At 38.1% G+C, this 25,085-nt stretch overlaps 1 protein-coding gene and 1 long non-coding RNA gene across 5 annotated transcripts in view; one reads left to right on the forward strand and one right to left on the reverse strand.

Annotated features, from left to right (window-relative positions):
* The window catches only part of LOC140606909 (uncharacterized), a 183,013-nt gene extending 171,912 nt beyond the window's left edge, over positions 1–11,101 (forward strand). The window contains exons 5-7 of one of the 3 annotated variants that reach the window (XR_012009117.1): positions 942–3,707; positions 8,743–8,806; positions 10,842–11,101. This is a non-coding gene — a long non-coding RNA (uncharacterized lncRNA). Of the gene's footprint in view, positions 1–941; positions 8,807–10,841 lie in introns of those variants that run through there. The other 2 variants (XR_012009116.1, XR_012009118.1) reach the window with 2 other exon arrangements.
* Positions 1–25,085, reverse strand: part of KCNJ16 (potassium inwardly rectifying channel subfamily J member 16) — a 203,573-nt gene that overhangs the window by 143,344 nt on the left and 35,144 nt on the right. The window contains exons 4-7 of one of the 2 annotated variants that reach the window (XM_072780989.1): positions 20,769–20,948; positions 7,632–7,855; positions 2,100–2,216; positions 881–1,040 (exon numbers count right to left, since the gene is read on the reverse strand). The gene's annotated coding sequence lies outside the window, so the exon portion shown is untranslated. Of the gene's footprint in view, positions 1–880; positions 1,041–2,099; positions 2,217–7,631; positions 7,856–18,044; positions 18,192–20,768; positions 20,949–25,085 lie in introns of those variants that run through there. The other variant, XM_072780990.1, reaches the window with a different exon arrangement.

Here is a 25,085-nt window from a genome sequence, read left to right on the forward strand (position 1 = left end):
AGATTTATAGCAATGGTTCTCAACCAAGGGCCATTTGCTTCTAGGGGCCACTTGGCAATGTCTGGAGACATTTGTTGTTATATTAGTTGGGGAGGGGTCTACTGGCATCTAGTGGGTAAAGGCCAAGGATACTATCAAACATCCCACAGTGCACAGGACATATGCCGCCTCAGTAAAGAATCATCCAAGCCCAGATGTCAATAGAGCGAAGGTTGAGAAAACTTGATTTAGAATAATAAATCTTTCAGGCATACCAATGAACTTTAAAGAAGTCTTAGGTCTATAATTAAGTTTATTTGAAAGGACATATCAGATACTGGCAGCTGACAAAAAGGACATTCTTGCCCACCTCACTTCTTTAACAGACCAGTCAGAACATTGCAGTGTTCCCATTTGCTACATCATAAAAGATATGCTTGTTTATTTCATTTCTGGATGAGTGAGAACGAGAAAGTTGCAAGTTGTCTCAATAATTTCCAGGGGATCTCAGTAACTAGGACCTTTTACCCCAAGTCTGAGAAAAATCAGCAAACATTTCAGGAAATTTCCCTTATTTGGCAAAACTGAAAGGCTACAAACAAACTCACTTTCAAACTGATATTTAAGGGCATTTTATGAGTCATTTGGATGTCTCTCCAAGTCTTGCTGTAGTTACTGTGCTGAAAAGTTGTAAATGTAGTTCCAATAAAATAGACATTATTTTTAATTGTTTCCTCTGAGGCATTATCACATATATGTAAACAGGGGGAAAGCAGTGAGGAAAAATCAGTATTTACAACTCCAAACAGCTTTCATACTGTCATCAGCCTATATCCTAAGGTGTTTCTGCATTGAACGAAAATATATTAGCAGAGAAAGAAGAGAAAAAACTAAAAAGTACCAGATGGTCTTCAAACCTTGGAACAGATCATTTATATCCTTTGTAACTTCATTGCTTCCAGGTATCATTATCCATGGGAATATTGGACCAGAAGATCCAGTCTCCAACTCTGAAAGCCACTTGTTAACCTCACCACATCCAGGACATCCGAACATTGAGGCTACATAAAGAACAGTTCCAGGAACGCATCCAATTTATTTGCTTTTCCAAAATTAAAAATTTGGGTAATACTAAAACAAACAAACAAACAAAAAAACAAAACATGCCAATCTCTATAAATTAGCATGAAAAAAATTGAAAATGGGCTACTTGACACTCAGTATCTGGGAATGTTGAAGGTACTCAACATGGGCCAAATATCCCTGTGTATGATACTCTGCAAATAGTCCTCTGGCTGGGCTGCTTTTTAACAATTCTTTTTAACAATTAGTTCCCCTGATTCAACCTAAGCTTTGGTGCTCCAAAGCTTTATGTCATATTTGAATTTAATTAATAATAATGAGAGCACTCTACTTTGATTGACCCTATACCAATAGAAACCATATGAAGGTTCCATTATCAACCACTACAGTCATAGTAGCAGTATGAGAGGAAGGATTCAACTGTAAAGACAACATAAGAAATTTTACTGCTATAATGGATTGGAAATGGGAGTGATTCAGGGTCCTAAAACTCTAAGACCTGCTCTTAACATCTTTTTTGTTTTCATTTAAAAAACAAACAAAAAAACTGCTAGAAGAAAATGAAATAAACAAATAGAGTAGAGAAATCATTGACTATTTTTGGTGTTGCTACTTATTTTTTTATCTATGTTTCATACCACATCTTACAATATGTGAAAAGCATTTTATAATGATGGGGTTCTTTTCATTCAGATTTCGCAACAGGGTACCAACTCAGATCCTTCCAAGGTTTGGGACAAAATCAGGCTCATCATTAAAGGATAACATTTTTTTTTTTCATGACTGAAACATGATGGAATATGAAAGTGAAGCTTTGTGTTAGAATTTTTCAAAAACTGAAAGATTATATTCACAGTTATTACTATTAACTTATTTCTGTGGGACCGTTCCTATATAATTTGTATCTTGCTTACTGATTTCAAGCCAACTGAGAAGTATCTAGAATAAATTTTGCAAGAATTGTTCATATCAGAGTTAAAAAATCAAATAATTACTTTTTTGCATGAACTCCAAAGATATGTCAACTTGACCCTTACCCCACATGTGACCTGTAACATCACCCTCAAAAATGTGTCTTCCATCTCAAGGTATGGCCGCAAGGAGCAGCAGGTTGAGCGTATGTGAATTGTTCATCCAAAAACATGTTTTCACTCCTGGAAAAATAATCAAAATCATGCATTATGAGCTATTTGGGTACCTGCCATCATCTCTGTGTAAGGAAAATAACACATCAATCTGATATTGAGACTGATGACACTGGTGAAGCCCTTTCCTGCAGGGGCATGCTAACTAGAGAACAGGTCATGATTTGCATTTAGCAACTTAAAAAGAAAAATAAAACATGTTGGGACACACTTTATTGTATCAAAGACATTGGACAGAATTCACCCACTTTTAGATCTGTAATGAGCTAATCAGTAAACATGCTTGTACCAAGCCAATACTATAAAAAATAATAATAATTCAATGACAAAATATACTATCCTAGGAAAAGTAAGAATAGGCAATTCATATAATCAAGGAAAAAGAGCACAGGCACACCAAAGTGCTAAGGTGTCTTTGCTATGCTAAAATCGTATCAGGAGGACAGATGTCCTTCTTTTTCACTCAGTGATAATTTTTATTGTATTTTCCATAATAGACTTTTATTATGCATCTACTATGTTCTAGGCACTTTTGAATAGTTTCTTTCACTAAACTGTTGGATCTTCCCCGCCAGGTAGGCATCCGCTTCATCACACAAATGAGGAAACTAAGGATCTGCCAGGTAAAAGGTAATAGGCTAAGTCTAGGGTTAGAATTGCATGACTATTGCATTTTCCACTATTTCATAGCTACTTTCAGATAGGTTAAAATTTACCTAGTTAAGTTCTTCGTATTCTTCATGGAGGATAATAGTGTCTCTATAGTTATTGAGCTTGTATGCTCTTCCTTTATCCAATCCATGGTATTTATGTTGACACCATGAAAATTTATAAAATATTTTCCCATTTGTGGATATTTTGAGAATTTCAACACCTAAACTTCATTTAATCGTAGATAGGATTATGGCATGTGATTATGAAATATTAAGAAGAAAAAGAATTTCTTTGGGTTTACTTATTATTCTCCTGTAAGACTTTTTTTTTCTCTCCAGAAATCCAAAAACAGAACTTAGTCTTTCTTCATGAGGTCCCCATTACACATCTGGTACTTGTTCTTTACCAAGGAACATCCATTAAGAGTAATAAGAATGGGACTAAATGTCCTTTCTAAAAAGATTCTGGAGACAATATCACTGCTTCCTCAGGTTTATATTTCTAAAGCAATAATATGCCACTTAAAGCAAAATATAGGGAAAAATTTCCAATTTGTTGGCTTCTTAAAATTAAAGAGATATAAAGACAGTCATTAAAACAGAGTCAGGTTCATCACATATATAGCTATAGCTTAAACTTCTAACAAAAACAATTTCTATCATGTTGGATAAGCTAATGTTAATCTCATAAATGTTCTTGATTTAAGTCTAAATAAAAATAAAAGGCTTCTAGAAAAAAAAATCCACCCAGAATTAATAGCTCTCCTAAAACATTTTTAATTTTTTCCGACTAGTCACTTCCAAGAAAAACTATTCAGGATTTCCAAGTAATGAAGAATCAAACTAGGTAAGTTCTTCTCACAGAACTTCAGAAAGACTACCAAAGGGAATAAAAAATGCTCTTAAATTTCAAAGACACAAGTTTTTCTCCACCAACTCTAGCACATTTCATGACCTTGTAACTGAAGTCATGCTAGGAGATGGTCCATTAGAATGAATGATCACAATTGCTTTGCAGTGTCTCTGCTTTTTTTTTTCTTTTAATATGACAAAGTTAGGCTATATGTCAATAAGAAAGACTAGAATTTTAGCATGACTATTTTTCCATATCTAGACTCTGCTACCTTGACAAGAACAAAGGATCAAGCAGTAAGTGATTTTCCTTCTCATTTATATTCTTTAAAGAATTAAAGACATTGCTTTACAAGAAGAAAGAATGCTCCTCTTTGACTCTCTCATAAGCTCAAATGTTGGGAATAAGAAAGCAATCAGAAATGCTCATCTAAATAGATAATGGAATTCCCTATCTCAAAAACTGTCTTTCACCCTCCTTCACCCACACCTGCAATTGATGTCATTGCCATAACTAACAGAGTATCAGGTAAAGATGAAGCCAGAGGCTTTCCTTCACAACCAGAGAATCAGCACAGTTTCCAGTCCAGTTTCTAGTCTAGCTCCAATTGCCTGGGGTAAAGGCAAAGAGGTAGACAACTGTAGGGTTCAGTGGAGTCACCCCAGATACTACTAAGTCCCTTCTTTCTCTGTTATCTAATGACCTGTTTTCCATTCACTTCCATTAAGTCAAATTTATAGGCTGTCCTTTGACCTTCCAGGGAATTAAAACCATCTCGAATGTAGCCAAAGGATTAAATCCCCCTACTTGTACACATTTCTGGAGTCATATACTTCTCTTTGTTGATACTTCTTGCATGGAAATATTCCCCAAATCACCCCTTAGTCCTTTTGGTCCTGCAGACTCACTGCTCTCCTGCATCTCAGTTGGGACAAGTTGGAAATCTGGCAGTTACTAGCAGAAATTCACAGGGCAGGAAGGAATAAAAGGGTGGCCACATTTCCTGAATGGTTGATTCCGATTTCTCTTCAAGGGAGCTTGAACTGAATTTACATTGATTTATTTAGTTAGATATTCTTATGCAAGTCTCTTGAACTGACAAAGTTGTCATAGGAACATCTGTGACTCAATCTTTTTTGAAACATGAGAGGGCCAAATGAATCCACCCCATGGGAGATACTAAGTGGTATTATGCTATTATAAATTAATAAGAAAGGGTCCCAGGAACTGATAAATGCACACATGGTAGCCAAATTCCAAGATTCAATCTAGGATCATAGAATCTGGATTGAAAACATTTTGCATGGGCTTCAGAGGATATCGTTTCTACGTTCTTATTTCTGTCCCAATTATTAAACTTGTCCCCAGTAGATTCTTCAAAGTGTTATCTAAATTTTGTCAGAAACAAAGGCCGCAGTGATAAGAGTCAAGACCAAATGCTCAGTACCTAAATGCCCACGTACTGACAAAATTTTTTTTCCCAAAGTAGTACTCTTTTTCAAAATAATAGGCTTTATTTTTTATAGTAGTCTTAGACTCTCAGCAAAACTGAAGGCATGGCGAGTGCTCCTATCCCCCCATCCTCACAAAAGCATGGTCTGCCCCACTATCTTATCCCCACCAAAGTGGTGCACTTGTTAAAACCAATGAACCTGCACTGACATAGTCATCACCCAAAGTCCATAGTTTACTTTAGGGTCTACTCATGATGTGTGTATTTTATTGGGTTTGATAAATATAAATACCATTGTAGTATCACATAGAATAGTTTCAGTGCCCTAACTAGTTTGGTTAAATTTACATTGATTTATTTAGTTAGATATTCTTACGCAAGTTTCTTGTTCCTATGTGTTAAACCCTCTACTAGACCCTGAGAATCTTCAAAACAATATTAAAAAAAATCTTATAGCCTTTCCTTTAGTTTTTCTCTCTCTTCTTGTATCTTACTAAATAAAAACAAAAAGAAGAAACCAGGTGGCAATTTCAACATACTAGTTGGAAATATTCTTAGCTAGATCATCCAGAAACTGAGATAATGTGTGTTTGTTGTTTTAGGTTGCTAAGTTTTATAGTAATTTGTTACACAGCAATGCATAACTAACACATATATTAATATCAAGAGTGGGACGTTGCCAAAATACAAACCCAAATTTGGCAATGGCTTTGGAACTAGACAGTGGACTTTGAGAAAAGTGTTAGTGATAGCCGGAGCGCCTTGAAGAAACTGCCAATAGAAGCCTTGTGGTCATTCATAAAGTTTCAGATGATGGCTGGCAGGCAAAGAAGGTGAATGTTATTGAAAACTAGAAGAAGGATCTTTATTATATTATGGCTGAAAGTTTAGTAACACAGTAGCCGAGAGTTATATGTAAAGTAAAAAATGTACCCAATAAGCCAGGTGATTGATGAAGATGTATATTGTATATGCATGTATTTCTTTAAGTAAATAGAGATGATAGAGTAATTGTTGTTGTTCCTTGGTGGAAGGAATCTGTAAGTCTAGGAGGAAGATAAAAGAACAGCTTCTGTGGTATATTTTCTTTTTCTTCAAAATACTTATTTGGCTCACAGTGAGGTGTTCCTCTCTGAGGAACTGTTGCTTCTCCATCTGATTAAACTCTAACATGGATATGTGACTTGCTTTAGCCAATGAACTAGGAGTTCATTGAACTAGAGGCATGAATCACTTCCAGGCAGATGTTTTGAGAGCTAGTATAAGCTTTGCCACTTTTATTTTCCCAATGCTAAAACATCTCAGATAGTTACTCCATCAATCTGGGCCTTGCAATAAAGAGATCCAAAGTCAACCAACGGTGGATGTATATTGTGAGCAAGAAATAAACCTTTGTGGTTATAAGCCACTGTTGTTTGTTATTGCCTTATAAATTGGCTTTGCTTGACTGATACAACATCAGACAAGAGCTAAAGTTGAAAAATAGGAAGACTCTGATCCATGGACCAGGGCACTACAAATAGATGGTATGGCAAACACAGGGGCATGGTGGTATAAGAGGTCATGAGAGGATTGTGAATATCTAAAATGTAATGTGGAAATTGGTTAGGGAAGGGGGGTGAGTAGAAAGGAGATTAGACCGACAGACTCATTTATTCCATCTTAAGAAAATCTGCCCATCTGTCATGCTAGAGAGTCATTGAATTATGAGGGGAGGAGCAATATGCCCAAATTTACCTTAAAATTTTAACAAGGACAGTGTTACAGAAGACAAAGTTATGTTGTGGGACACAGGGAAGGAGGCCATTATTATAAAGAAGATTTGTTGCACATGTAAGCAAAGAAATGGAGAGCAGTGAAGAGATAGAAGTGATATCAAGGAAAAAGCAAGAGAATTTAGTGGTTAGGCTGCAGTATCAGTGACATCATTATAGGAGTGTGAAGTACAATACGTACTGGCTTGTGTTAGACTGCTAGTCAGAAGCAGTCACTCCACTCTTCCCCACTCTCCATGGGAGCAGTGTATTTCTCCACCAGTCAGCATGTAACTTACAATAATGGGGGTGCAAACTCTAAACCTAGGCTCCAGAGGCTTCCTTTATTGCTTCTCATCCTCTTTGAGACTTTCCATCTCCCTTCCTGAGGACATTCCCCATCCATCCTAACTAGTCCCAGGAGATAAGAACACATGAACCAAACCTGATCTGAATCTATGGCTGGAGCCCTAGTTCAGCTGATCCCAGCCAAGACCAGCAGAGTCCTCCCACCCCACTTAGCTGCCATGCGGACACATAAGTGAGACAGAAATGCTTCCAGATACGTGCCACTGAGTTCTTGTCTAAGGAAAGTTGATTGATACACCACCAGACTCAGATCTCAAAAAATCTGAAATATCAGTAAGCTGCTATCCCAACTCTACATTCGTTTAAAAAATAGTTGACCACAAGGTTCCAGCCAAAACTCACCATCTTTTCTTTAAATAATAAAAGATCGATGGAAGAGATTTCTTAAATATTTGGTTTGGCCTGTTTTAATTTAGGGCTTATGTTTAATCATTTATCCTTGTGTAACTGTGAAGCGAGACATGGAGTTGTCATTGTTCAAACTTCCCATCAAATAGGAGAATATGAATTTCTTCATTATTGACTGGGCAAGTTGACTAGTTCTTATTAGAAGCAGCAGCAAAAACCTATGTAAAAAGTAAATATATAAAAGTTAGTTTCACATAGTCTTTAAGAAACTGGCTTAAGTTAATCAATTATGTTTCTGGGTCAAGGTCCTAGTCCAAACTCCACTCAGCTAAGGCTTTTTAAATTTTCAACGTTTTCATCCTCTTTAAAATGCTATTTATTGCTGGCTCTCTTCTTAGTTTGAAATAATGCATGTAGTGTTTTTATTAGGGCAAATAGTAGTAAATAAAAGCATGATAAAGTACAGAGAGAGAGTTTATTTGCAAACTTTCAGAAGTAGTTTACTTGAAAACCCAACATATGTGGATTATAGCCCAGATAATGAGGGCACCTAATAAACTGTAATAAAAATCATTGAAATGTTTGCCAAGATATATTCTCTTGTTTGAATTAAACCATATTTCAGGAAACTGTAATTCTCTCTCTTTTATCAAATGACCACAAACTAGATATTAGCCTTGATTTGTTTCCGAAATATTTTTTTCGGGTTTTATCACTTTGACATCTACCAATTGGGAGGAAAACAAGGTGAACCACTGTAGCGTATATCTGAAGCCTAAGGGAATGAGACTCTCAAAGATTGCTAGAGAATATCCATTGATTGGAATGAGCAAAATCTTTTTCAAATTGGTTAACACAGGCTGGTGAGATTTGTCCACAAGGAGTGAGGAAGCCTCCATTTGCTGCAAGCTTTTATTCAGGAGTTGTCCTTAGACTCTGTGGGCTGGCATCACCAATATATTGGCCCCCTACTGCTCGCTTTCTTGGAGTCTATTTTTAATCCTGGAAGCAATATAACATCACTTAAGGAAGATTATAAATCAAGTAAAAAAGATCTTATCATCTTAACCTCACTCCTGTTTTCATTTCTGTGTGTCCTTTCCAGGATTTTAATAGAGCCTTTTGAGTAATTACGAAGTGCCCGGAACACTTGGTTTGCATTAGCTCATGTAAGTCCCATGACAAAGCAAGTACTTTCCTCTTTTTAGAGGGAAGAGCTGAAGATTTTGAATAACCTCCTCAAGGTTATCAAAGTACAAGTCACAGAGGCATGACTAGAAAACTAGTTGTTTAATTTCCTAGCCCAACCCTTAAGAAGTAACTTATATAGTTGTAAACGTAGTGTGAATACGATTTTGTGTCCTGCATTTTATACTTCATGTTGAATTCAAATTCTCCTTTCCCATGAGAAAACAGCCTGTTACCATTGTTCCCATAGCAAGGTTTCTCTTAAAATAGATATACTACAACCTCCTTCACCATTTTCCTATCATAGGACATTGGATTACAACCAAATTACCATTTTGGAATTTTATAGTTTTATAATTAACACTATAATGGCTATCTTAATGCAAAAAGCTTTTAATACCTTGGGGTTTATTTCTGCTATACTTTACAATGCTTGGAAAATCTTGAAAAATTTTTTTATATGTGTAAGGCCTAAGTGGGACTTCTTCTATTGTTTCAATTTTGGCTGGGCTATCAAAACTGAAAAGTTGTGTGACGAGTATTCCTACCCTTTAGAGAGCAACGACTTTCTGTAGAGAGAGATGATCACTTATACATGACCTACAAAGGAGGTTGCCAAAAGCAAGTCAGCTTTTCCTAACCTACCACTACCTACCTTCTACTATAGAACGCAAGTTAAGAATGCATTAGGCAGATTGATAATGTTTTAGAACAGTTGTCAGTAAGTCTGGCATTTCTTCTTTCCTCCTCTATGTTTTCTTTCTTTCTTTCTTTCTTTCTTTCTTTCTTTCTTTCTTTCTTTCTTTCAGAGAGAGAGCATGCTCAAGCATGAGGCAGGGCAGGCAGGGCAGAGGGACAGGGAGAGAGAATTCACATTGGGCATGGAGCCTAACGTGAGGCTCAGTCTCACAACCCCGAGATCATGACCTGAGCTGAAATCAAGAGTCAGATGCTTACTGACTGAGCCACCCAGGTGCCCCCTCTCTATGCTTTCTTAACCAACCTCAGGCCAAGTGAAGAAATTTGAGGAATTTGAAATGTGAGGAATTTGAAAAACAAAGAGGTTGGCTCCTATCTGAAAATTCTAAATGCAAGAAGTGTCACACATAGCCAGCTAGTTGGGGCCTTACTCAAGTCAGTACATCAAGGTTAGTTTTCATTGGGTTATTTGAAGAACTCACAAGATACCACTAGGCAGGAAAACCACCATTTAGGTATCTGCCTCCACCATACAGCACTGGCCCCAGATCACAATTTCAGCAATTGATAAATAACTTCAAAGCCCCGATTTCTCCTCTCTGATTCCAAATCACAGAAGGGACCAAGAAACTACATAGTGATAGGCACCTGGGTGGCTCAGTCAGTTAAGCATCTGCCTTCAGCTCAGGTCATGATCTCAGGGTCCTGGGATTGAGCTCTGTGTCAGTCTCCCTGCTCAGCAGAGACCTTGCTTCTCCCTCTCCCTCTGCTACTCCCCCTGCTTGTGCTCTCATTGTCCCTCTTAAATAAATAAATAAATAAATAAAATCTTTTTTTAAAAATAAAGAAACTAGAGTACGAAAAAAAATGAATGGAAGAATAAGGTGGAAAATAATGGAATATCCACCTTCTCTATTAGGTTTTCAAGCCTCAAATTATGAGTCCAGGAGAGAAGCTTAAAATAGGATTATATAGAGGCACCTGGGTGTCTCAGTCAGTATCTGACTTTCCATTTTGGCTCAGGTCATGATCTCAAGGTCATAGGATCAAGCCCTATGTTGTGCTCTGCACTCACGGGGAGTCTGCCTGAGATTCTCTCTCCTTCTCCTTCTGCCCCCCCTTCACTTCTACTCCCCCCTCTCTCAAATAAATAAATCATTAAAATATTATATTTAAAAATTCTCTCTCCCTCTGCCCCTCCCCCCACCACATTCATGCTGTCATGCTCTCTCCCTCCATCTCACACTTTAAGAGCCTGTGTGATGTATACCGAAAAATGTGTGATGAAGACCGACACCTCTTTGCTTACAATTTCAGAGAAGAACTCAAGCAAAATAAAAGCAAAAATCAGGAAAAGGAAGATGACAAGGAGAGAAATGGACTATAAGCAGCATATCAAATGTAGATTTCCACAACGTTGAGATGTTCAGATCTGTCCTTTGTCTTCTACAGAAGGACAATAAAAATAATAAAAATATGATTACCAGATGTGACTTATTTCCCTTTTACTGTACAGCTTGGTAGAGAAAATAAATATAATCAAATAAGAAAATAAATAAATAAGATTATATAGTGAAGGATTTTGTGTTTTGTTTTGTTTCTTAAGCTCAACTTGGACTTTTGAACACCTTAGAATGAATTTATAAGAAGTTCCTGTCCAGGGATAAGGAAGGAAAGTTCAGCACAGAATGTAAACAGCCTATTAAGGAAGAAAAATACAATTATTTCATAATTTCACACCTCTAAACCCAGTTCATTCAATCAACAAGCACATAAAATTTTAAGCTGTGTTCCAAAACATTTTTATGAATTTACATTATCAGCATTGAAGGAAAATCAGTACCATAATGCTCTTGCTAGCTTTAACAATTTTCATTTGATGTTTATTATAATTTAATATGTGCAATGCGACCTCAATTAAGTGATTTTTATTAGCATAGTTAACTATTTTTCATTTGTATTTCTATCATTTGTATTTGTTCACTTACAAATTAGCTGTCACATTGACCAGCATATCTAACATATATAATTAGTTAATTATTTTCTTATAAATTTGCATGCAACATTAAGAGAAGAGCCCAACTCCTTTCTCTGTTTGATTCAACTGTTGTGGTCATCTGTAATTTGTCTCTCAGTGTAAAATAATTTTTTTACATATGAAATTTTAAATATGTATTGAAGCTCCAGTTGTTGACTTTTTCCTTTTAATTTCTCCCCTTTGGAAATTTGGGGGTGGGGGAATATTTTTTTTCTTTATTCTTTTGTCATGAGATCTCTAATGTTTAAATATTTGACTGTTTCTCCCATCTGGAGCTCATTTGTATAAGGCTCAGAATCTGATAAGCATGAGTTGAGTCTAATAAGTTGGCTGGGAAAAAACTGTTGTTTGTATGGATATATCACTTTCAGCCGTATTCATATTCTAGTTTAAAGCACAATTGTTCTCACTCTCTAGTAAAAACTGAAGAGACTTTCATAATAAATTTTCCTTACAAGAAGAGTCCAGAATTTCCCTTTTATAAATACCAAGCTGCCTGAGTTCAATTCTTTTTTTTCCTGCCTCTGTGTCCCCCAACTTCCCCCTCCCAGAATTTACACACCATCCATTGTCAGGGATGCAAACTGCTCTACACTTTGTTAATATCCAAGAAAGGCCATCACCTCTGAATCATTTTTTCCCCAAACATAAATCCTTGGGCCAACAAAGAAAAGTGGTATTTTTCCATCTCCATAATTCCTGTTATTTTAAGTCTATCCTTTAACCAAAGTGGCTTTGTGTTTCTTTTTCCTTGATAACTCACAGGTTCAAATGTAAAATTTATTATTACAAGGAACAATTATGAGGTTCAAAGCATAGTGTGTGCATTCCATGCTTCTAGCTTCTGGTACTGATATACAGAATGAAATGCTTGTGGTTGTCTACTCGCATGAAGTGGATGGGTTCCAACCACCGGTGGTGAAGGGCTTAATGAATATCTGCCTTCGTCAGACCCAACAGGGACCTAGCATCATGGGAGGTTGCCCAAGTGCCATATTGCAGGCATCTCAAAAACAAACTTTGGACCATTCACTTATTCATTCCAGTTCCTCTTCAACGTCAACAGTGGCAACCACCAAAAGGTTTTGCTAATTTTCTTAGTTTGAACATTACTCTAGATTTTGAGATTTCAGAATCTCTCTTCAAAACAATGAACTAGAAAAACCACAGACTTTTTTTAACACCTTTGTTTTTTATTTCTTCGGTGAGGCATGTTTACCATTTTGATAACCTACTACTCAGAGTCTTCCTTATTTAATAAGATAGGACATTTATATGGCAAAGCAAGAAACCCAAACAAGATATTCTTAATAATTCCTGGCTGTTTCCTCACTGTCCCTGTTTACTTTTTTATAAGATCAGGACATAACAGTTCCTTTTTCTGTGACCCTATAGCACATTTATAATCTTATTATAGAAAAAAAATAGTATTTTAAGTACACGTGTATGTGCTTGTCTCATCCAGAATACTGGAGAGCTTTTTGAGGACAAGAATTTATTCTTTGATCTCCATTTGCCTGGCACCTAACACAATGTCTGGTATTTGCTGAGTGCTCAATAATTTACTTGTATAAATGATTAACTTCTTATCTAGGATACTTTAAAAACCTCAAGATTTTTAAATTATTTGCACATCAATGTCATGCTCTCAACAGTGCTTTTGCTGCTAAATGTTCAATAACTGTCAATAATAGTTAAAGCCCTAAGCAATGCTACTGAACATAGTTCAGCTGACTTTTGGTGTACTCATGGACTCAAATCTGTGTTCTTGGTGTGATAAAGACTGTATATATGCACCAAAATCCATTACCTTTCCCCATTGGAAACACACAACAAGAATATATTATTTCCTATCATCCTTTGCAGTCAGATGGGGCCATATGACTTAATTCTGGCCAATAGAATGTGGGCAAAAGTTATAGTAACCATTTTCCAGCTCAGTTCATAATAAAATCCCACAAATGATCCTTGCTCTCTTTTCCCATGTATTCCTGAAATGACAAGGATCTAAGAATCTATAATAAGGTAGAATTATAATGGAAGGAACTTGAGGCCTTAAGTGACCACATGTCAAGCTGCCTGACCACAATTAGCCACTACACAGGGCCATGATATGAGCTAGAAATAAATCATCATAGTGCTAACATTCTGAGATTACAAGGTTTGTTAGTTACAGTATCTAATATTACCTGAACTAATTTTTAAATCAGTCTTTTGAAGTGGGGTGCTCACATGGCATACACCTGAAATTCATGGCATTGGCTTACTGGTCAGTCAGCAAAAAAGAAACCAATAGGTGAAGGTGGAAAAGTGGAGGTCCAGTTTATAGTATTCCATGGTATTCCATTTGTTTCCATTATCAAAACAAATGGTAGAACTACAGTAACTAGAAAGGCAGACTAGATTTCATGTAACTATTAAGCCTGTAGTTCTTATACAAAAGATTGATAAGAATGAGAATTAACAGTGTCCATTTCCTACTACTGGCTACTCTTAGCAATTTAAAACAAGAAATCATCGAGAACAGATAAAAACTAGCTTCTTTTGAAACAGAAATCAAGGTGGATAAAGTATGCAGATATCAGAAACTTTTAGGCTGAAAAATATGCTTCTATACGCCAGGTAATAGAGACAAATTGAAGAAGGCTCTGAATGACAAAAGTACAGCAAGATTCTTGGGAAACACATAGATACAACCATAGATGAAGATCAGATCAAGGGTATGACCTTCAAACATATTCTTTCCCATGGCTTGGAGGAGGCTGAAACTGACTTGGAACAAGGTGGAAGAGGAAACAAATGAAATCAGACTAAAGGAAATAGCTATGAAGAAACTTCAAATGTGGTTACTATCAGTTGGAATGGTCTAGAAATAAAAGGTTAAAGGACACAATAATTTTGCATAAAATAGTATCACAAAGGATACTGTGATTCTGGACTAAAAAGACTGACTTCTTGATCTTTAAGATTAGTGCTGGGCCCCCTGACTTTCACCGGGCCAAGTACAGTCTCCAATACCTACTTCATTCAGGCCATGAGGGATAGTGGATGACAAAAGAGCTCCCAAAGGCCTGAGGCAGGAGCCATCAAGAACAATAGAGAAGTGAGGTTCTAGAGAGCATGATTCAGGACTAAATGAATTTTCCCTACCCAATGAGTAGGCCCTTCATAATCTGTATCTAGAAGTATGTAAAAATTGCTGTGGACTGGTAATAGTTACACATTTCTCATTGTTTTTGGTTTGTGTGTGTGTGTTTTTCCCAAACAAGAGTTTCAAATATGGTGTGTGTGTGTGTGTGTGTGTGTGTGTGTGTGTATAATCACTGCTGGATATTGAGTGTGTGAGTAAGATAGTTCATAAGTTCAAGGAACCTCCTTCAGTTCTGATTCAGAGGTCTGAACATCATGGAAGGATTTGGACTTTGAGCTTGATGCAATGAGTACCTTGGATCTTCTTCCTTCAGAAAAGGCAAATGTCTTCCACAGTGTAGTGGGAAGGTGAAATGAATGTTTGGTGACTACAGTTAGATGGGCAGAGTTTGGCTAGCTTGTCATCAAATACATTTCCTTTCTTTCTCAGTCACATAGATAAGAACAATAGAAGTTGAAAAATGTAGCCTCAGTATAGACACATAATGGAGGATTGCCAAAGGACTATGGGTGGAAATAATGTTCACCATTTCCAGGCCTGACTCATAAAATGGCACACACAAGAGCCTCTCACTCTTTCCCCACTTGTTAACTGAATGGAGAAGACCATGAAACCCTATGAGAGGGCAGACCTAGAAAATGGAAGAAGCCTGGGTCCCTGACTAGTCACTTGGAAACATGTTCCAACAGGGATGATTCCCTGCAAATACATCTACTTCCTAATCCCTGGAACTGTTGAATCTGTTAGAATACATGACAGAGGCAAATTAAGGTTGCAGATGGAATTTGGGTCACTTGTCAGCTGATCTTAAACAGGGAGATGATCCTGGATTACATAGGTGGGCCCAATATAATCACAAGAGTCCTTGTATGTGGAAGAGAGGGGAGAAGAAGCAGTCAGAATGATGCCATGTTAGAACGTGACTCCCAGTTACTGGTTTTGAAAATGGATGGAAGAAGGGATACAAACCAAGGGATAGGGGTGGCCTCTAGAATCTGGGAAAAATCAAAGAAATGGATTCTTCCCTAGAGCTTCTAGAAGGGATCACAGCCCTGACAAAATCTTGATGTTAGCCCAGTGAAACCCACTTTAGACTGCTAACCTACAGAATTATAAACTAATCCCTTTGTATAATTTAAGGCACTAAGTTGGTGGTAATTTGCTACAGCACCGATAGTAAACTCATGCACAGTCACTAACATTACATTATTAAGTTTGAATTAAAGGACATTGAAAAAAATTCCTCACACATCTCTTTCCATCACCCTACCCAAACCTATTCTCAGATTGTTCATGCATACTAAGTCCTAGAGCCTAAACAGCTTTTATTTGTGGATACCTCCCAGAAAGATTTGAACTTTAGAGGTGAACAAAGTATTATAGTTAATGGATAAATCTCTACCAGATGAATTTTAGTGGGATCTAGAAAGAGATCTCTAGAAAGAGAATTATTATTCTGGCCCACAGAATGACAACATGGAGCATTTCTAGGTCACTTTCCAACGTTTCTTTTCCTGATTTCAGATGACCGTTAGTTAAAGAGCAAGAAAGCTGCTAAAATGGAGAATTGAGCTCTAAGCTACACCAGAGACTAGTTATCAGACTCAAAAAAATTGTTTCACCAGTCTAGCTCGGGTTTTTTTCTCCAAAATGAAAGGAATCAGCGAGGCAAAACTTCAGATCCCTCTTTGTTCTAAGCTGCTATGTATCAAATGAGCCTTTATTTCTCTAATAGCTCTCATGCAAATTAGCCCATTAGTCAATATAAATTTTTACATGTTTGAATCTTTCCCATTGTAGTGGTTCCTATGACTAATAGGCAACGAACAAGAAAAGTGCAAACAGTGGTTATGTCAGAATAACCACTTGGGAATTATAACACTTTCTCTACTTAATTGTGAAGTGGTTTGGAGAAGTGGGGGAACTTTCTTTTTTGACTCGGGGAGAAACTGTCCAGGGGATCTTTAGTACTTAAAGTTTCATCAGCAGACATCAGATGCAGTTGAAATCCCACATACGTGGAACAACAGTCAGGAAGGATGGAGAAAGGGTCAGAGTTCTAAAAAGGAAGAGGAGCACAAAATCTCCATCACCAGAGAGAGAGGAGAATAGTCTCTCTGCTTAGTTGACGGTCATAAAATTCTGAATAGGAATTCTGTCTCACAGCTGTTAAAGGAGCCTAGGAATACAACAGTGGCCAATGATTGAGAAGCAGCTGTTCATTCTCCACGTTGATTATACAGGAGGAATTGGCTTGGCAGTAAAGCAAACGGGGTTTAATTCAAAGAAAAATTGCCAAAGAAACAAACAAAAAAAAACCCACAAAAAAACAAAGATAAATTCCAAAGTGTGTATGTGGGGGGGGGGGGATCAAGTAGATAACAGAATAGGAAACTATAATAAATCACAAAATCTACCTTTCTGAAATTTGAAAAGTGATTAAAATTTTCTCTGCCTGGTATGCTATCTGATGGCAGAAAGATGTCCCAGTCAATCTCTAACAGTCTTGTGGGGAGCACTCTGATGCCAATCTTGTTTCTTTTATGTTTCTCCCCCAGATGTGCACACATATGTATTGTGCACACAACAGACATGTTCTTCTTCACACTTCCCTTTGCAGTATTTCCCACTCTGCTGTAGGCCCACATGAACAGAAAGTTAGAGGGAAGTCAGCATGGTCCTGAATGCTCTGGCCCAATGGAGGAGGTCTCCATAAAGGACAAAGACAAAATCTGCAACTTTCGGATCACCTTCACAAAGGCTTCCCTTTCGTCATAATTCCTGGTTAGAACTCACAGACCAAGAAGAGGATTAGCTAGTGCTTTAGCACTCTGCAGTATATCCAAGCCCCAGACAACTAGATGTGAGAGGTTTTCCACCGAGGGCCACGAGCATGGGGATACACGTAGATCTGTCGATCTGGCCGTGTTTTTATGGGAAGTTTGCTGTGACAGCTGATGCTCAGGCTCTGGCCCCCTTCAGCTATTTTGGACCTGCTTGCTTACTTCCTACCAAAGGAAAGTGTTTTAATTCCGTCCAAATTCAAAAACCAAACCCCCAAATTCATGGGTTAAAGGAAACAGCTTTGTAAACAGGCGGGACAGACATGTTAATACATTGATTGGAAACATGCTATTTAAATTCAGACTAGTTAAACAGGATGCCCTTTGTCACTGACCAAATTGTTAAATTGGTGCCTTGGCAGGAGCCTTTTGTACATCTCTGAAGATTCCCTGGATCCAAACCTCTGTGGTATTAAAACAAACAGAGTAAATATTTTCCTTGCAGTTTACATCCCAGATCTAAATATTTCCAAGCACGTCAAACTCACTTTTCTCCACCGCTCCCTGCAGGGTCCGTGTAGACTTCGGCTGCCAAAGAACCCAGTTGAACTCTCCTTGCTTGGGAGGGGCTCCATCCCTGAAGACAGGCGAAGCAGCCAGAAGCAGGGTCTCACAGCTGTGCCGCTCTGCTTGGCAGCGGGAGCCCGCACAGCAGCAGGTGTGCTCTGCTCATCCCCACCAGGGAGGGAGGGACGCTCTGTCCCTGCTGTTTGCTCCCTTCCCTTGAACATCTGCCGCTTCCCTTTTACCTATTCCTGGAGAAGTGCCAAGCACCTGCCCTGGGAACCCTGTGTTTCCTTTCATTAGCTTTTACTGCGAAGTCTCAGCACTTTTGGCTTCACATAAGCCAGTCACATCTGGGCAGAAGGGGATTCCTCCAGAGAACCCAGCAAAGGGTCCTAGCAGACCCTCTCTCTCCCTCTCCCGGGTCTTGGATTATAGGGTTTTTAGTCCCGAACTCTGTTAAAGCTCTCATAGAAGAAGAAAGCAAAAAAATCACAATTGGGGGTGATGCCATTTTTGTCCGTATTTCTTTAGACTGTGCAGCATCTTGGGGGCTTACTACAAAAGTGTCCTAACGCCACCGCACAAGCAGTGCTCTACTGTTTAAAGACTGGTTCTTTTCTAGTTGCTGACAGCAAATTCTCAAGCTGCCATAACAAATTCAATTTAACTGAACTCCACCAGGAAATAATGAATATAGCTGTGGGCACTGATATCCTTGTCTTTGGACTCAGAAAGGTTGTCCAAAGTAGGGGATATGGATAACTCTCACTTTCATTATTATTATTGTTTTAAACCGGTCAAGTTTTTATTAAATCTGCATAAGTAAAAACCATATCGTGAGGGACCGGGGGGTAGGGCTACTGAAAAGCAGGAGACAGGCCACCGGAGGAGGGGAAGGGGGATGGAGGATGGGGGATGGGCTCCCACCTTTGAAGCACAAACTTCCATCTACTTGGAGATACTTTGTGTGAGTGGGCACTGGGCTGCACCACCCAAAAGTCCTCCTTCATTGAAACTCTGGTTGTTTGTCAGCTGCTGAGGGTTTTGTCAGCTGATGACCATAAGCCATTAGCCCTTCAAGGATTGCCTCGGTTACAAATAGCTTCCTTACCCCAAATCCATTCCTAGGTGGACCATATCCAGTAACTGACTGATGAGGAAATGTATGGGCCTGTCCATATCAAGCCAACTTGAGAGAACTCCAGAGGGTCACCAGAGCTCCAGAGGTCCTATGGGATCCAAAAGACTGTTTTGGGGAGTCCACTCTCCCTCCATCCAGTCTGCCTTCTCTCCTCCCTCTATTGGTATAGATCCCAGGGGTAAAACTTAATAAACATCCTAACCCCTGACTTCCATCGAAATCTGCTTCCCAGGGAGTCCAATTTTGACACATCGGCTCCAACCTGGCCCATGTCGGAGAGTCATTTCTGTGTTTGATGCAAGCATTCAATCAATCAAATATTTGATAAATGGGTACAATGTTGTAAGCAGTAGCCATAAGAAACTCAGAAAATAATAATGTCAACATCTATCTTGGCAAGAGTTGATAGCCAAGTTGGGTAGATAGTACAGATATATAAAAAGATAATCCATAAGATTATATAATAAATGATAATCATCAAAGGAGTATGTGACACCGAGATTTATCACAAGGGAAGATTGGTTTTAAGGACAAGAGAGTGGGTGGTTGTTTGGCGAGCAACGGGGTTAAGGTAACCCTCCATTGCCTTCAGGCTATTCTTCTGTGAAGGTCAATAGCTCAGTGTATGAAGAGTCCTCACCCTACAGATAGATGAGCTTGATTCCAAACAGCCTTTCTGCTTCTTCATACCTCATCATGACAATGTCTAGACAATGTCCAATGGCAACAGGTAAAAAACACACTTCCAGAAACACTGTTGCTGTGGGATTTGCCCTATGCTACCCCACTGTTCGTTATTGCTTAGGTTCCAGGAGTTTCTCAGCCTCCCCCATCCAAGCTCTAGCACTGGCATCCGGAGAAGGTGACCTGCGCTACTTGCTGGGCTAGTCTGTGGGCTCAGTCTTGTAGTTTCAAGTCCCCAAAGCTAGGTTTTGCTCTTGTTCCTATCCATCTCATTTCTGCAGAGATTTCCTCAGTTCACCTTGCTTTCCCTGGCATTCTCATTGCTTGCATGTCTACCTCAAAATTCTCTTCTCCATTTTGCTTTCCTAGGTTCTATCATTGTCCATGATCTCTCAGCTTCTGGCTAACAGTCTTTGTTCTTTGTACAAAATCACAGTCCAAGACACAGTAACTTATTATTAACTATGACCTAAGGCAAGTCATTTAACGTTGCTCATCTTTCGGTAGTTTATTTGTAAAATGAGGATACTAATTTCTACCTCTCATAGATGATAATGATAATGATTAATGAAGTATCTTGGAATCAAGAGTCTCCTGGGAAGAAGTAAAAACAAAACACAAACACAGAATCCTAGCAAAAATCATTGCAACTTATCTAACATTTACTATATGCCAGGTACCACGCAAAGTACTTTATCGTAATACATAACCTTTCAGGAGAAATTCCAAGGAACTGGATGATAAGCGGTGCCAGTTGGTACTCAAAATATGATTTCGCTTTTGCTGCTCTGACTTTCTGCCAGAAATACAGTCTGGAATCACTTCCTGTCCATTTTTACCCAGGATCTTCTTTCCTTTCCCTCCCATCTTCCATTCTTACCCCTGCTGCATCCTAGCTTAAGCCTGAGATGCTTGGAGCCAGGTTAAGGAGAGCTTCATGTGGCAGTGTCATGCCTGTCAGGACAGAGATCTCATCATTCACACTGAGTCAACAAGATCTGCAGTGGTGAGCTGAAGCCAGGCCACTGTCCAAGCTGTGATCAATCACAGGATGATTAATCTGAAGAGGACACACAATATAGGATAGGGTCAGAGATATGGAAGCAAAATGTAGTGCAAAAACAGGAAGGACTGATGAACAAACAATATCTGCAGGGGTGCCTGGGTGGCTCAGTGGTTGAGTATCTGCCTTTGACTCAGGTCATGATCCTGGAGTCCTGGAATTGAGTCCCACATCGGGCTCCCCACAGGGAGCCTGCTTCTCCCTCTATCTATATCTCTGCCCCTCTCCCTATGTCTCATGAATAAATAAATAAATAATTTTTAAAAATCTACATACATACAAAAAGTTAAGTTGGAACTATTTCAAAATAGTGGTGGATAGGGATGCCTGGGTGTCTCAGCATTTGAGCATCTGCCTTTGGCTCAGGGCGTGATCCCTGGGTCAGGGATTGAGACCCACATCAGGCTCCCTGCGAAGAGCCTGCTTCTCCCTCTGCCTATGTCTCTGCTTCTCTCATGAATGAGTAAATAAACAATCTTAAAAAAATAAAGGTGGATATATGGCTTCCTTAAAATTATTTTTTGAATTGAGCTGTAATTCACATACCATAAAATTCATCATTTCAAAACATACAATTTAGAGGTGTTTAGTATATTGACAAAGTTGTGCTACCATCTGCACAATATAATGCCAGAACATTCTCATCACCACAAAAGGAAACCCCATACCCATTAGCAATCACTCCCTGTTCCCCTCACCCCCCTCCCCACCACACACACTCTTGGCAAACACTAATCTACTTTCCGTCTCAGTGCTTTGCCTATTATGGACAATGTGCTTCAACCTCTGGTTGGCATTGTTCTGCTGAATATATTTAAAGATACTGATGGAATACGTAGCTTCCTGGATACCTCCACTGGTTAATTCTCACATGTTACATTGATGTTGGTTTTGTTCTCCATCAAGATTTTTATGTCCTCCTCTCTTCCTTTCCACCTTCCCTCTGCCAACTGTCTGCACGGTAAAGTCCCAATTTCTTCATTTGAGTTTAAGATCCTTTAGCCTAAATTCCATCCTCCCAATAATTTTGCATTTTCTTACCTCCACATTTTTGTTCACATGTACTCTTCAAAAAGAATCCAGACTTTTCATAGTCTTTAAGACCAGATCCAATGCCACCTCATCCATTGTATTTCCCCAGATCAATCCAAGAAGTTAAATCTTCTCCTCTTACTCCCTTTAGTTCCCAGTGTACCTCGCACCACTCCATGGCCCTTATAACTATGCATTCACCAGTGTCCTTTTGTCCTCCTTGACCACAAGCTCCTTGATTGATGATGGCACCATGTCTCTTTGTCACCCACAGTGCCTGGCACACTGTCAGCACACAGTAAGTGCTTTCTGAATGCAGATAGATGAATGAAAAGGAGATTGGATGAAGTACTCAAAGTAACTCCAACTCTGATAACCATTACATAGAGTTCGGGAATTAAAGACCAAAATAATACTGTCTACAATATTATAAATGCAGCAGTTTTACTAGGTAGTTCTAAACTTTGGATACAATAATAAATGCTAGGGAATTCTATACATTGTTGGAAATACACTTAAAGATCCTTGTGTTAGTAGAGAACTTATAAAATATATAATTACTGGTTTTTAAAAAAATGAAGACCATTTGCTCAGTCAAGTCAGGTTATTATTCTATTGAGATTTAGATGTTAATTGATATTCGGAATGTGGAATTTGAATTCAATAATTTCTCCTTTCTTGGCAAGCCATTATCTTCAACACTGCCACTCTTATCCTGTTATATGAAGGATTTATGATAATAAATCACCATAGTAATTATTTCTAGACACACAGGGAGATCCACATATAACTTGCATCTCTCCCAACACAGTTTACCAGTGTTCCTGCTGTCCCACCCAGTTTACTTTGAAAGTGGGAATTTCACTCAAACAAGCTTCTTTCTTTTGACATACGTCTTAAGGTATCATTAATGACTCATTGTGCAAACATTTTATGAAAGTTCTATCATGTTTGAGGTACATTGTTATACAGAAATTAATACGCTAAGTCCTCTTAGTGGATCTTATGGTTTGCTAATGGATAAAGATAGCTAAAAATAAGTTCAAAAGATGCATGCAGAAAAGGAGTTCAAGGAATGGTAAGATGTTAAAAGACTGGTTAAAAGTGTTTTTTTGAGAGGCGCCTGGGTGGCTCTGTGGGTTGAGCATCTGAATCTTGATTTTGGGTCAGGTCATGATCTCAGGGTCATTGGATGGAGCCCAGCACAGGGCTCTGCGTTCAGCAGGGAGTCTTCTTGAAGATTCTTGCCCTCTGCCCCTCCCCCCACTCACGTGTGCACACACTCTCTCTCTCTAAAAAATGAATAAATTTTTTTAAAAATGTGATTTTGGGGGGCATACTAGGTTTTATCTAATAAGCCCTATGAATGTCAAACCTGATCATTTCTCCCTTTATAGTCTATTTACTGGGATGCTCAGAACCAATCTTTGTGGTCCACCTCTAGTCATATTATACTTTGAGTGACTAACTTACTTGGAAATTTATTGTATAAATTTGACATATTTATGGAACCTCTGACTTTTTCTTGCTTTGCCATTTTTATTTTCCCTTCATCTACTCTTTCTTTTGTATTTTATTTTTGCTTTTGTTTTCTTTTATGTATCTCTCTAAGCCACCTAAAAATGTATTTTAGGTGAAGTGGAACATAAGTAATAATGTTAAAGTAATTCGGAGAAAGGCATAGTAAAGAGAACTGTAGACTTTTTTGCACCTGTTCACTCAGAGCAGTTAATCACATTTTTAAGCGTCAGTATATCATTCAGCTAAAAACTGCAAAGGATGTTAATTAGAGAGGAAATATTTACATGCATTTTAATCATAGCATGCTGATTCACACACCCTAATTTGAATTGTTTGGTATGATTCTAGTCATGTAAAGGAAAAACAAAATAACTAATTATAAAATTTGAAACCACTAAATATATGCTCTATGCTCACTTATAAATCTACCACTCAAATCTTCATCTGTATGAAGTTAAATTAATCAATGTATAGGTAAAGGCAATCTATACAGAGTTGATCTGCATTAATGTATTTTGAGGCAACGAAAGAACGATGTTTGTGGAGTCCACAACAGTAGTTGAAGTTCCCTGGCTGAATGTTTTGCATGTAATCTTCAGATGGGTCCTCAGGTCAGTCCCAGAGGCTTGTACTGTTCTCCTCATCTCACCAAGAATAAGCAGAGGCATAATGAGGTTCAGTACTAATGTTACAAGCACTACTGTATGTGCTTTGCCTACAATGACCCATTAATCCGCTCATAAAATCCATGTAGCAGGGCCTATTTATTTTTAATCTTCATTTCATAATTGAAGAAATAAGGGGCAGAAATGTTACATACGTTGTCCAAAGTGATACGGCTGGTGATCAAGTTGGGATTCAAAATCCAATAATCTGACTCTAGAGCCCATACCCTTAACCACTAAACTAGTCATTTCCCCAAATATGCTAAGCAAATGGCAGACATTCCTGTCCTATCCAAGGTCTACTTGTTGCCCTGGGATTCAGTTCAAACCACACCTAACTGATATTCCTTTTTTGCCGGCTTTAGACAGAATTGATTATTCCTTCCCCTGGGTCTTCCTAGCATTCTCTCTCATATATTTATAAGACTTTTCATATCTTCTTTTAATAATCTTCTAACATATATATTTGCCTTAAAAATATCATTTTCTTACTTAAATGTAAGGATTACTTAACGATGAAATAACTTTTATGAAATACACCTTGAAAATATAAAGGAATCAATGAATGGACAAATGAAAAACCCTATGATATATACCCCTGGTTATTACTGACCTATTAAAATTTCATCAATGCCTGAAATTCCACAATTAGAGATTCATTACTTTGACCTAAATCTCTTTATCATTTGAAATGAAAAGATTTTGCAAGGAGTTGATACATTAATTTGTATGTGCTTTTTATGTTTTAATATAAACATACTTGTTAGATTCTTCCCTGAGAATAGTTTTGATGGAGCAAAGTGCAGATAGAACAACAAGACGATAATTCCTGGATAAAAATCATAGGAGATAATCTCTGAAGGAAGTTAAGGTCAGCTGAAGTAGATCCTAAATAATTAATTTTGTAGAATGGTTA

This window comes from Canis lupus, chromosome 16 (genome assembly GCF_048164855.1).
Source record: "Canis lupus baileyi chromosome 16, mCanLup2.hap1, whole genome shotgun sequence".
NCBI lineage: Eukaryota > Metazoa > Chordata > Mammalia > Carnivora > Canidae > Canis > Canis lupus.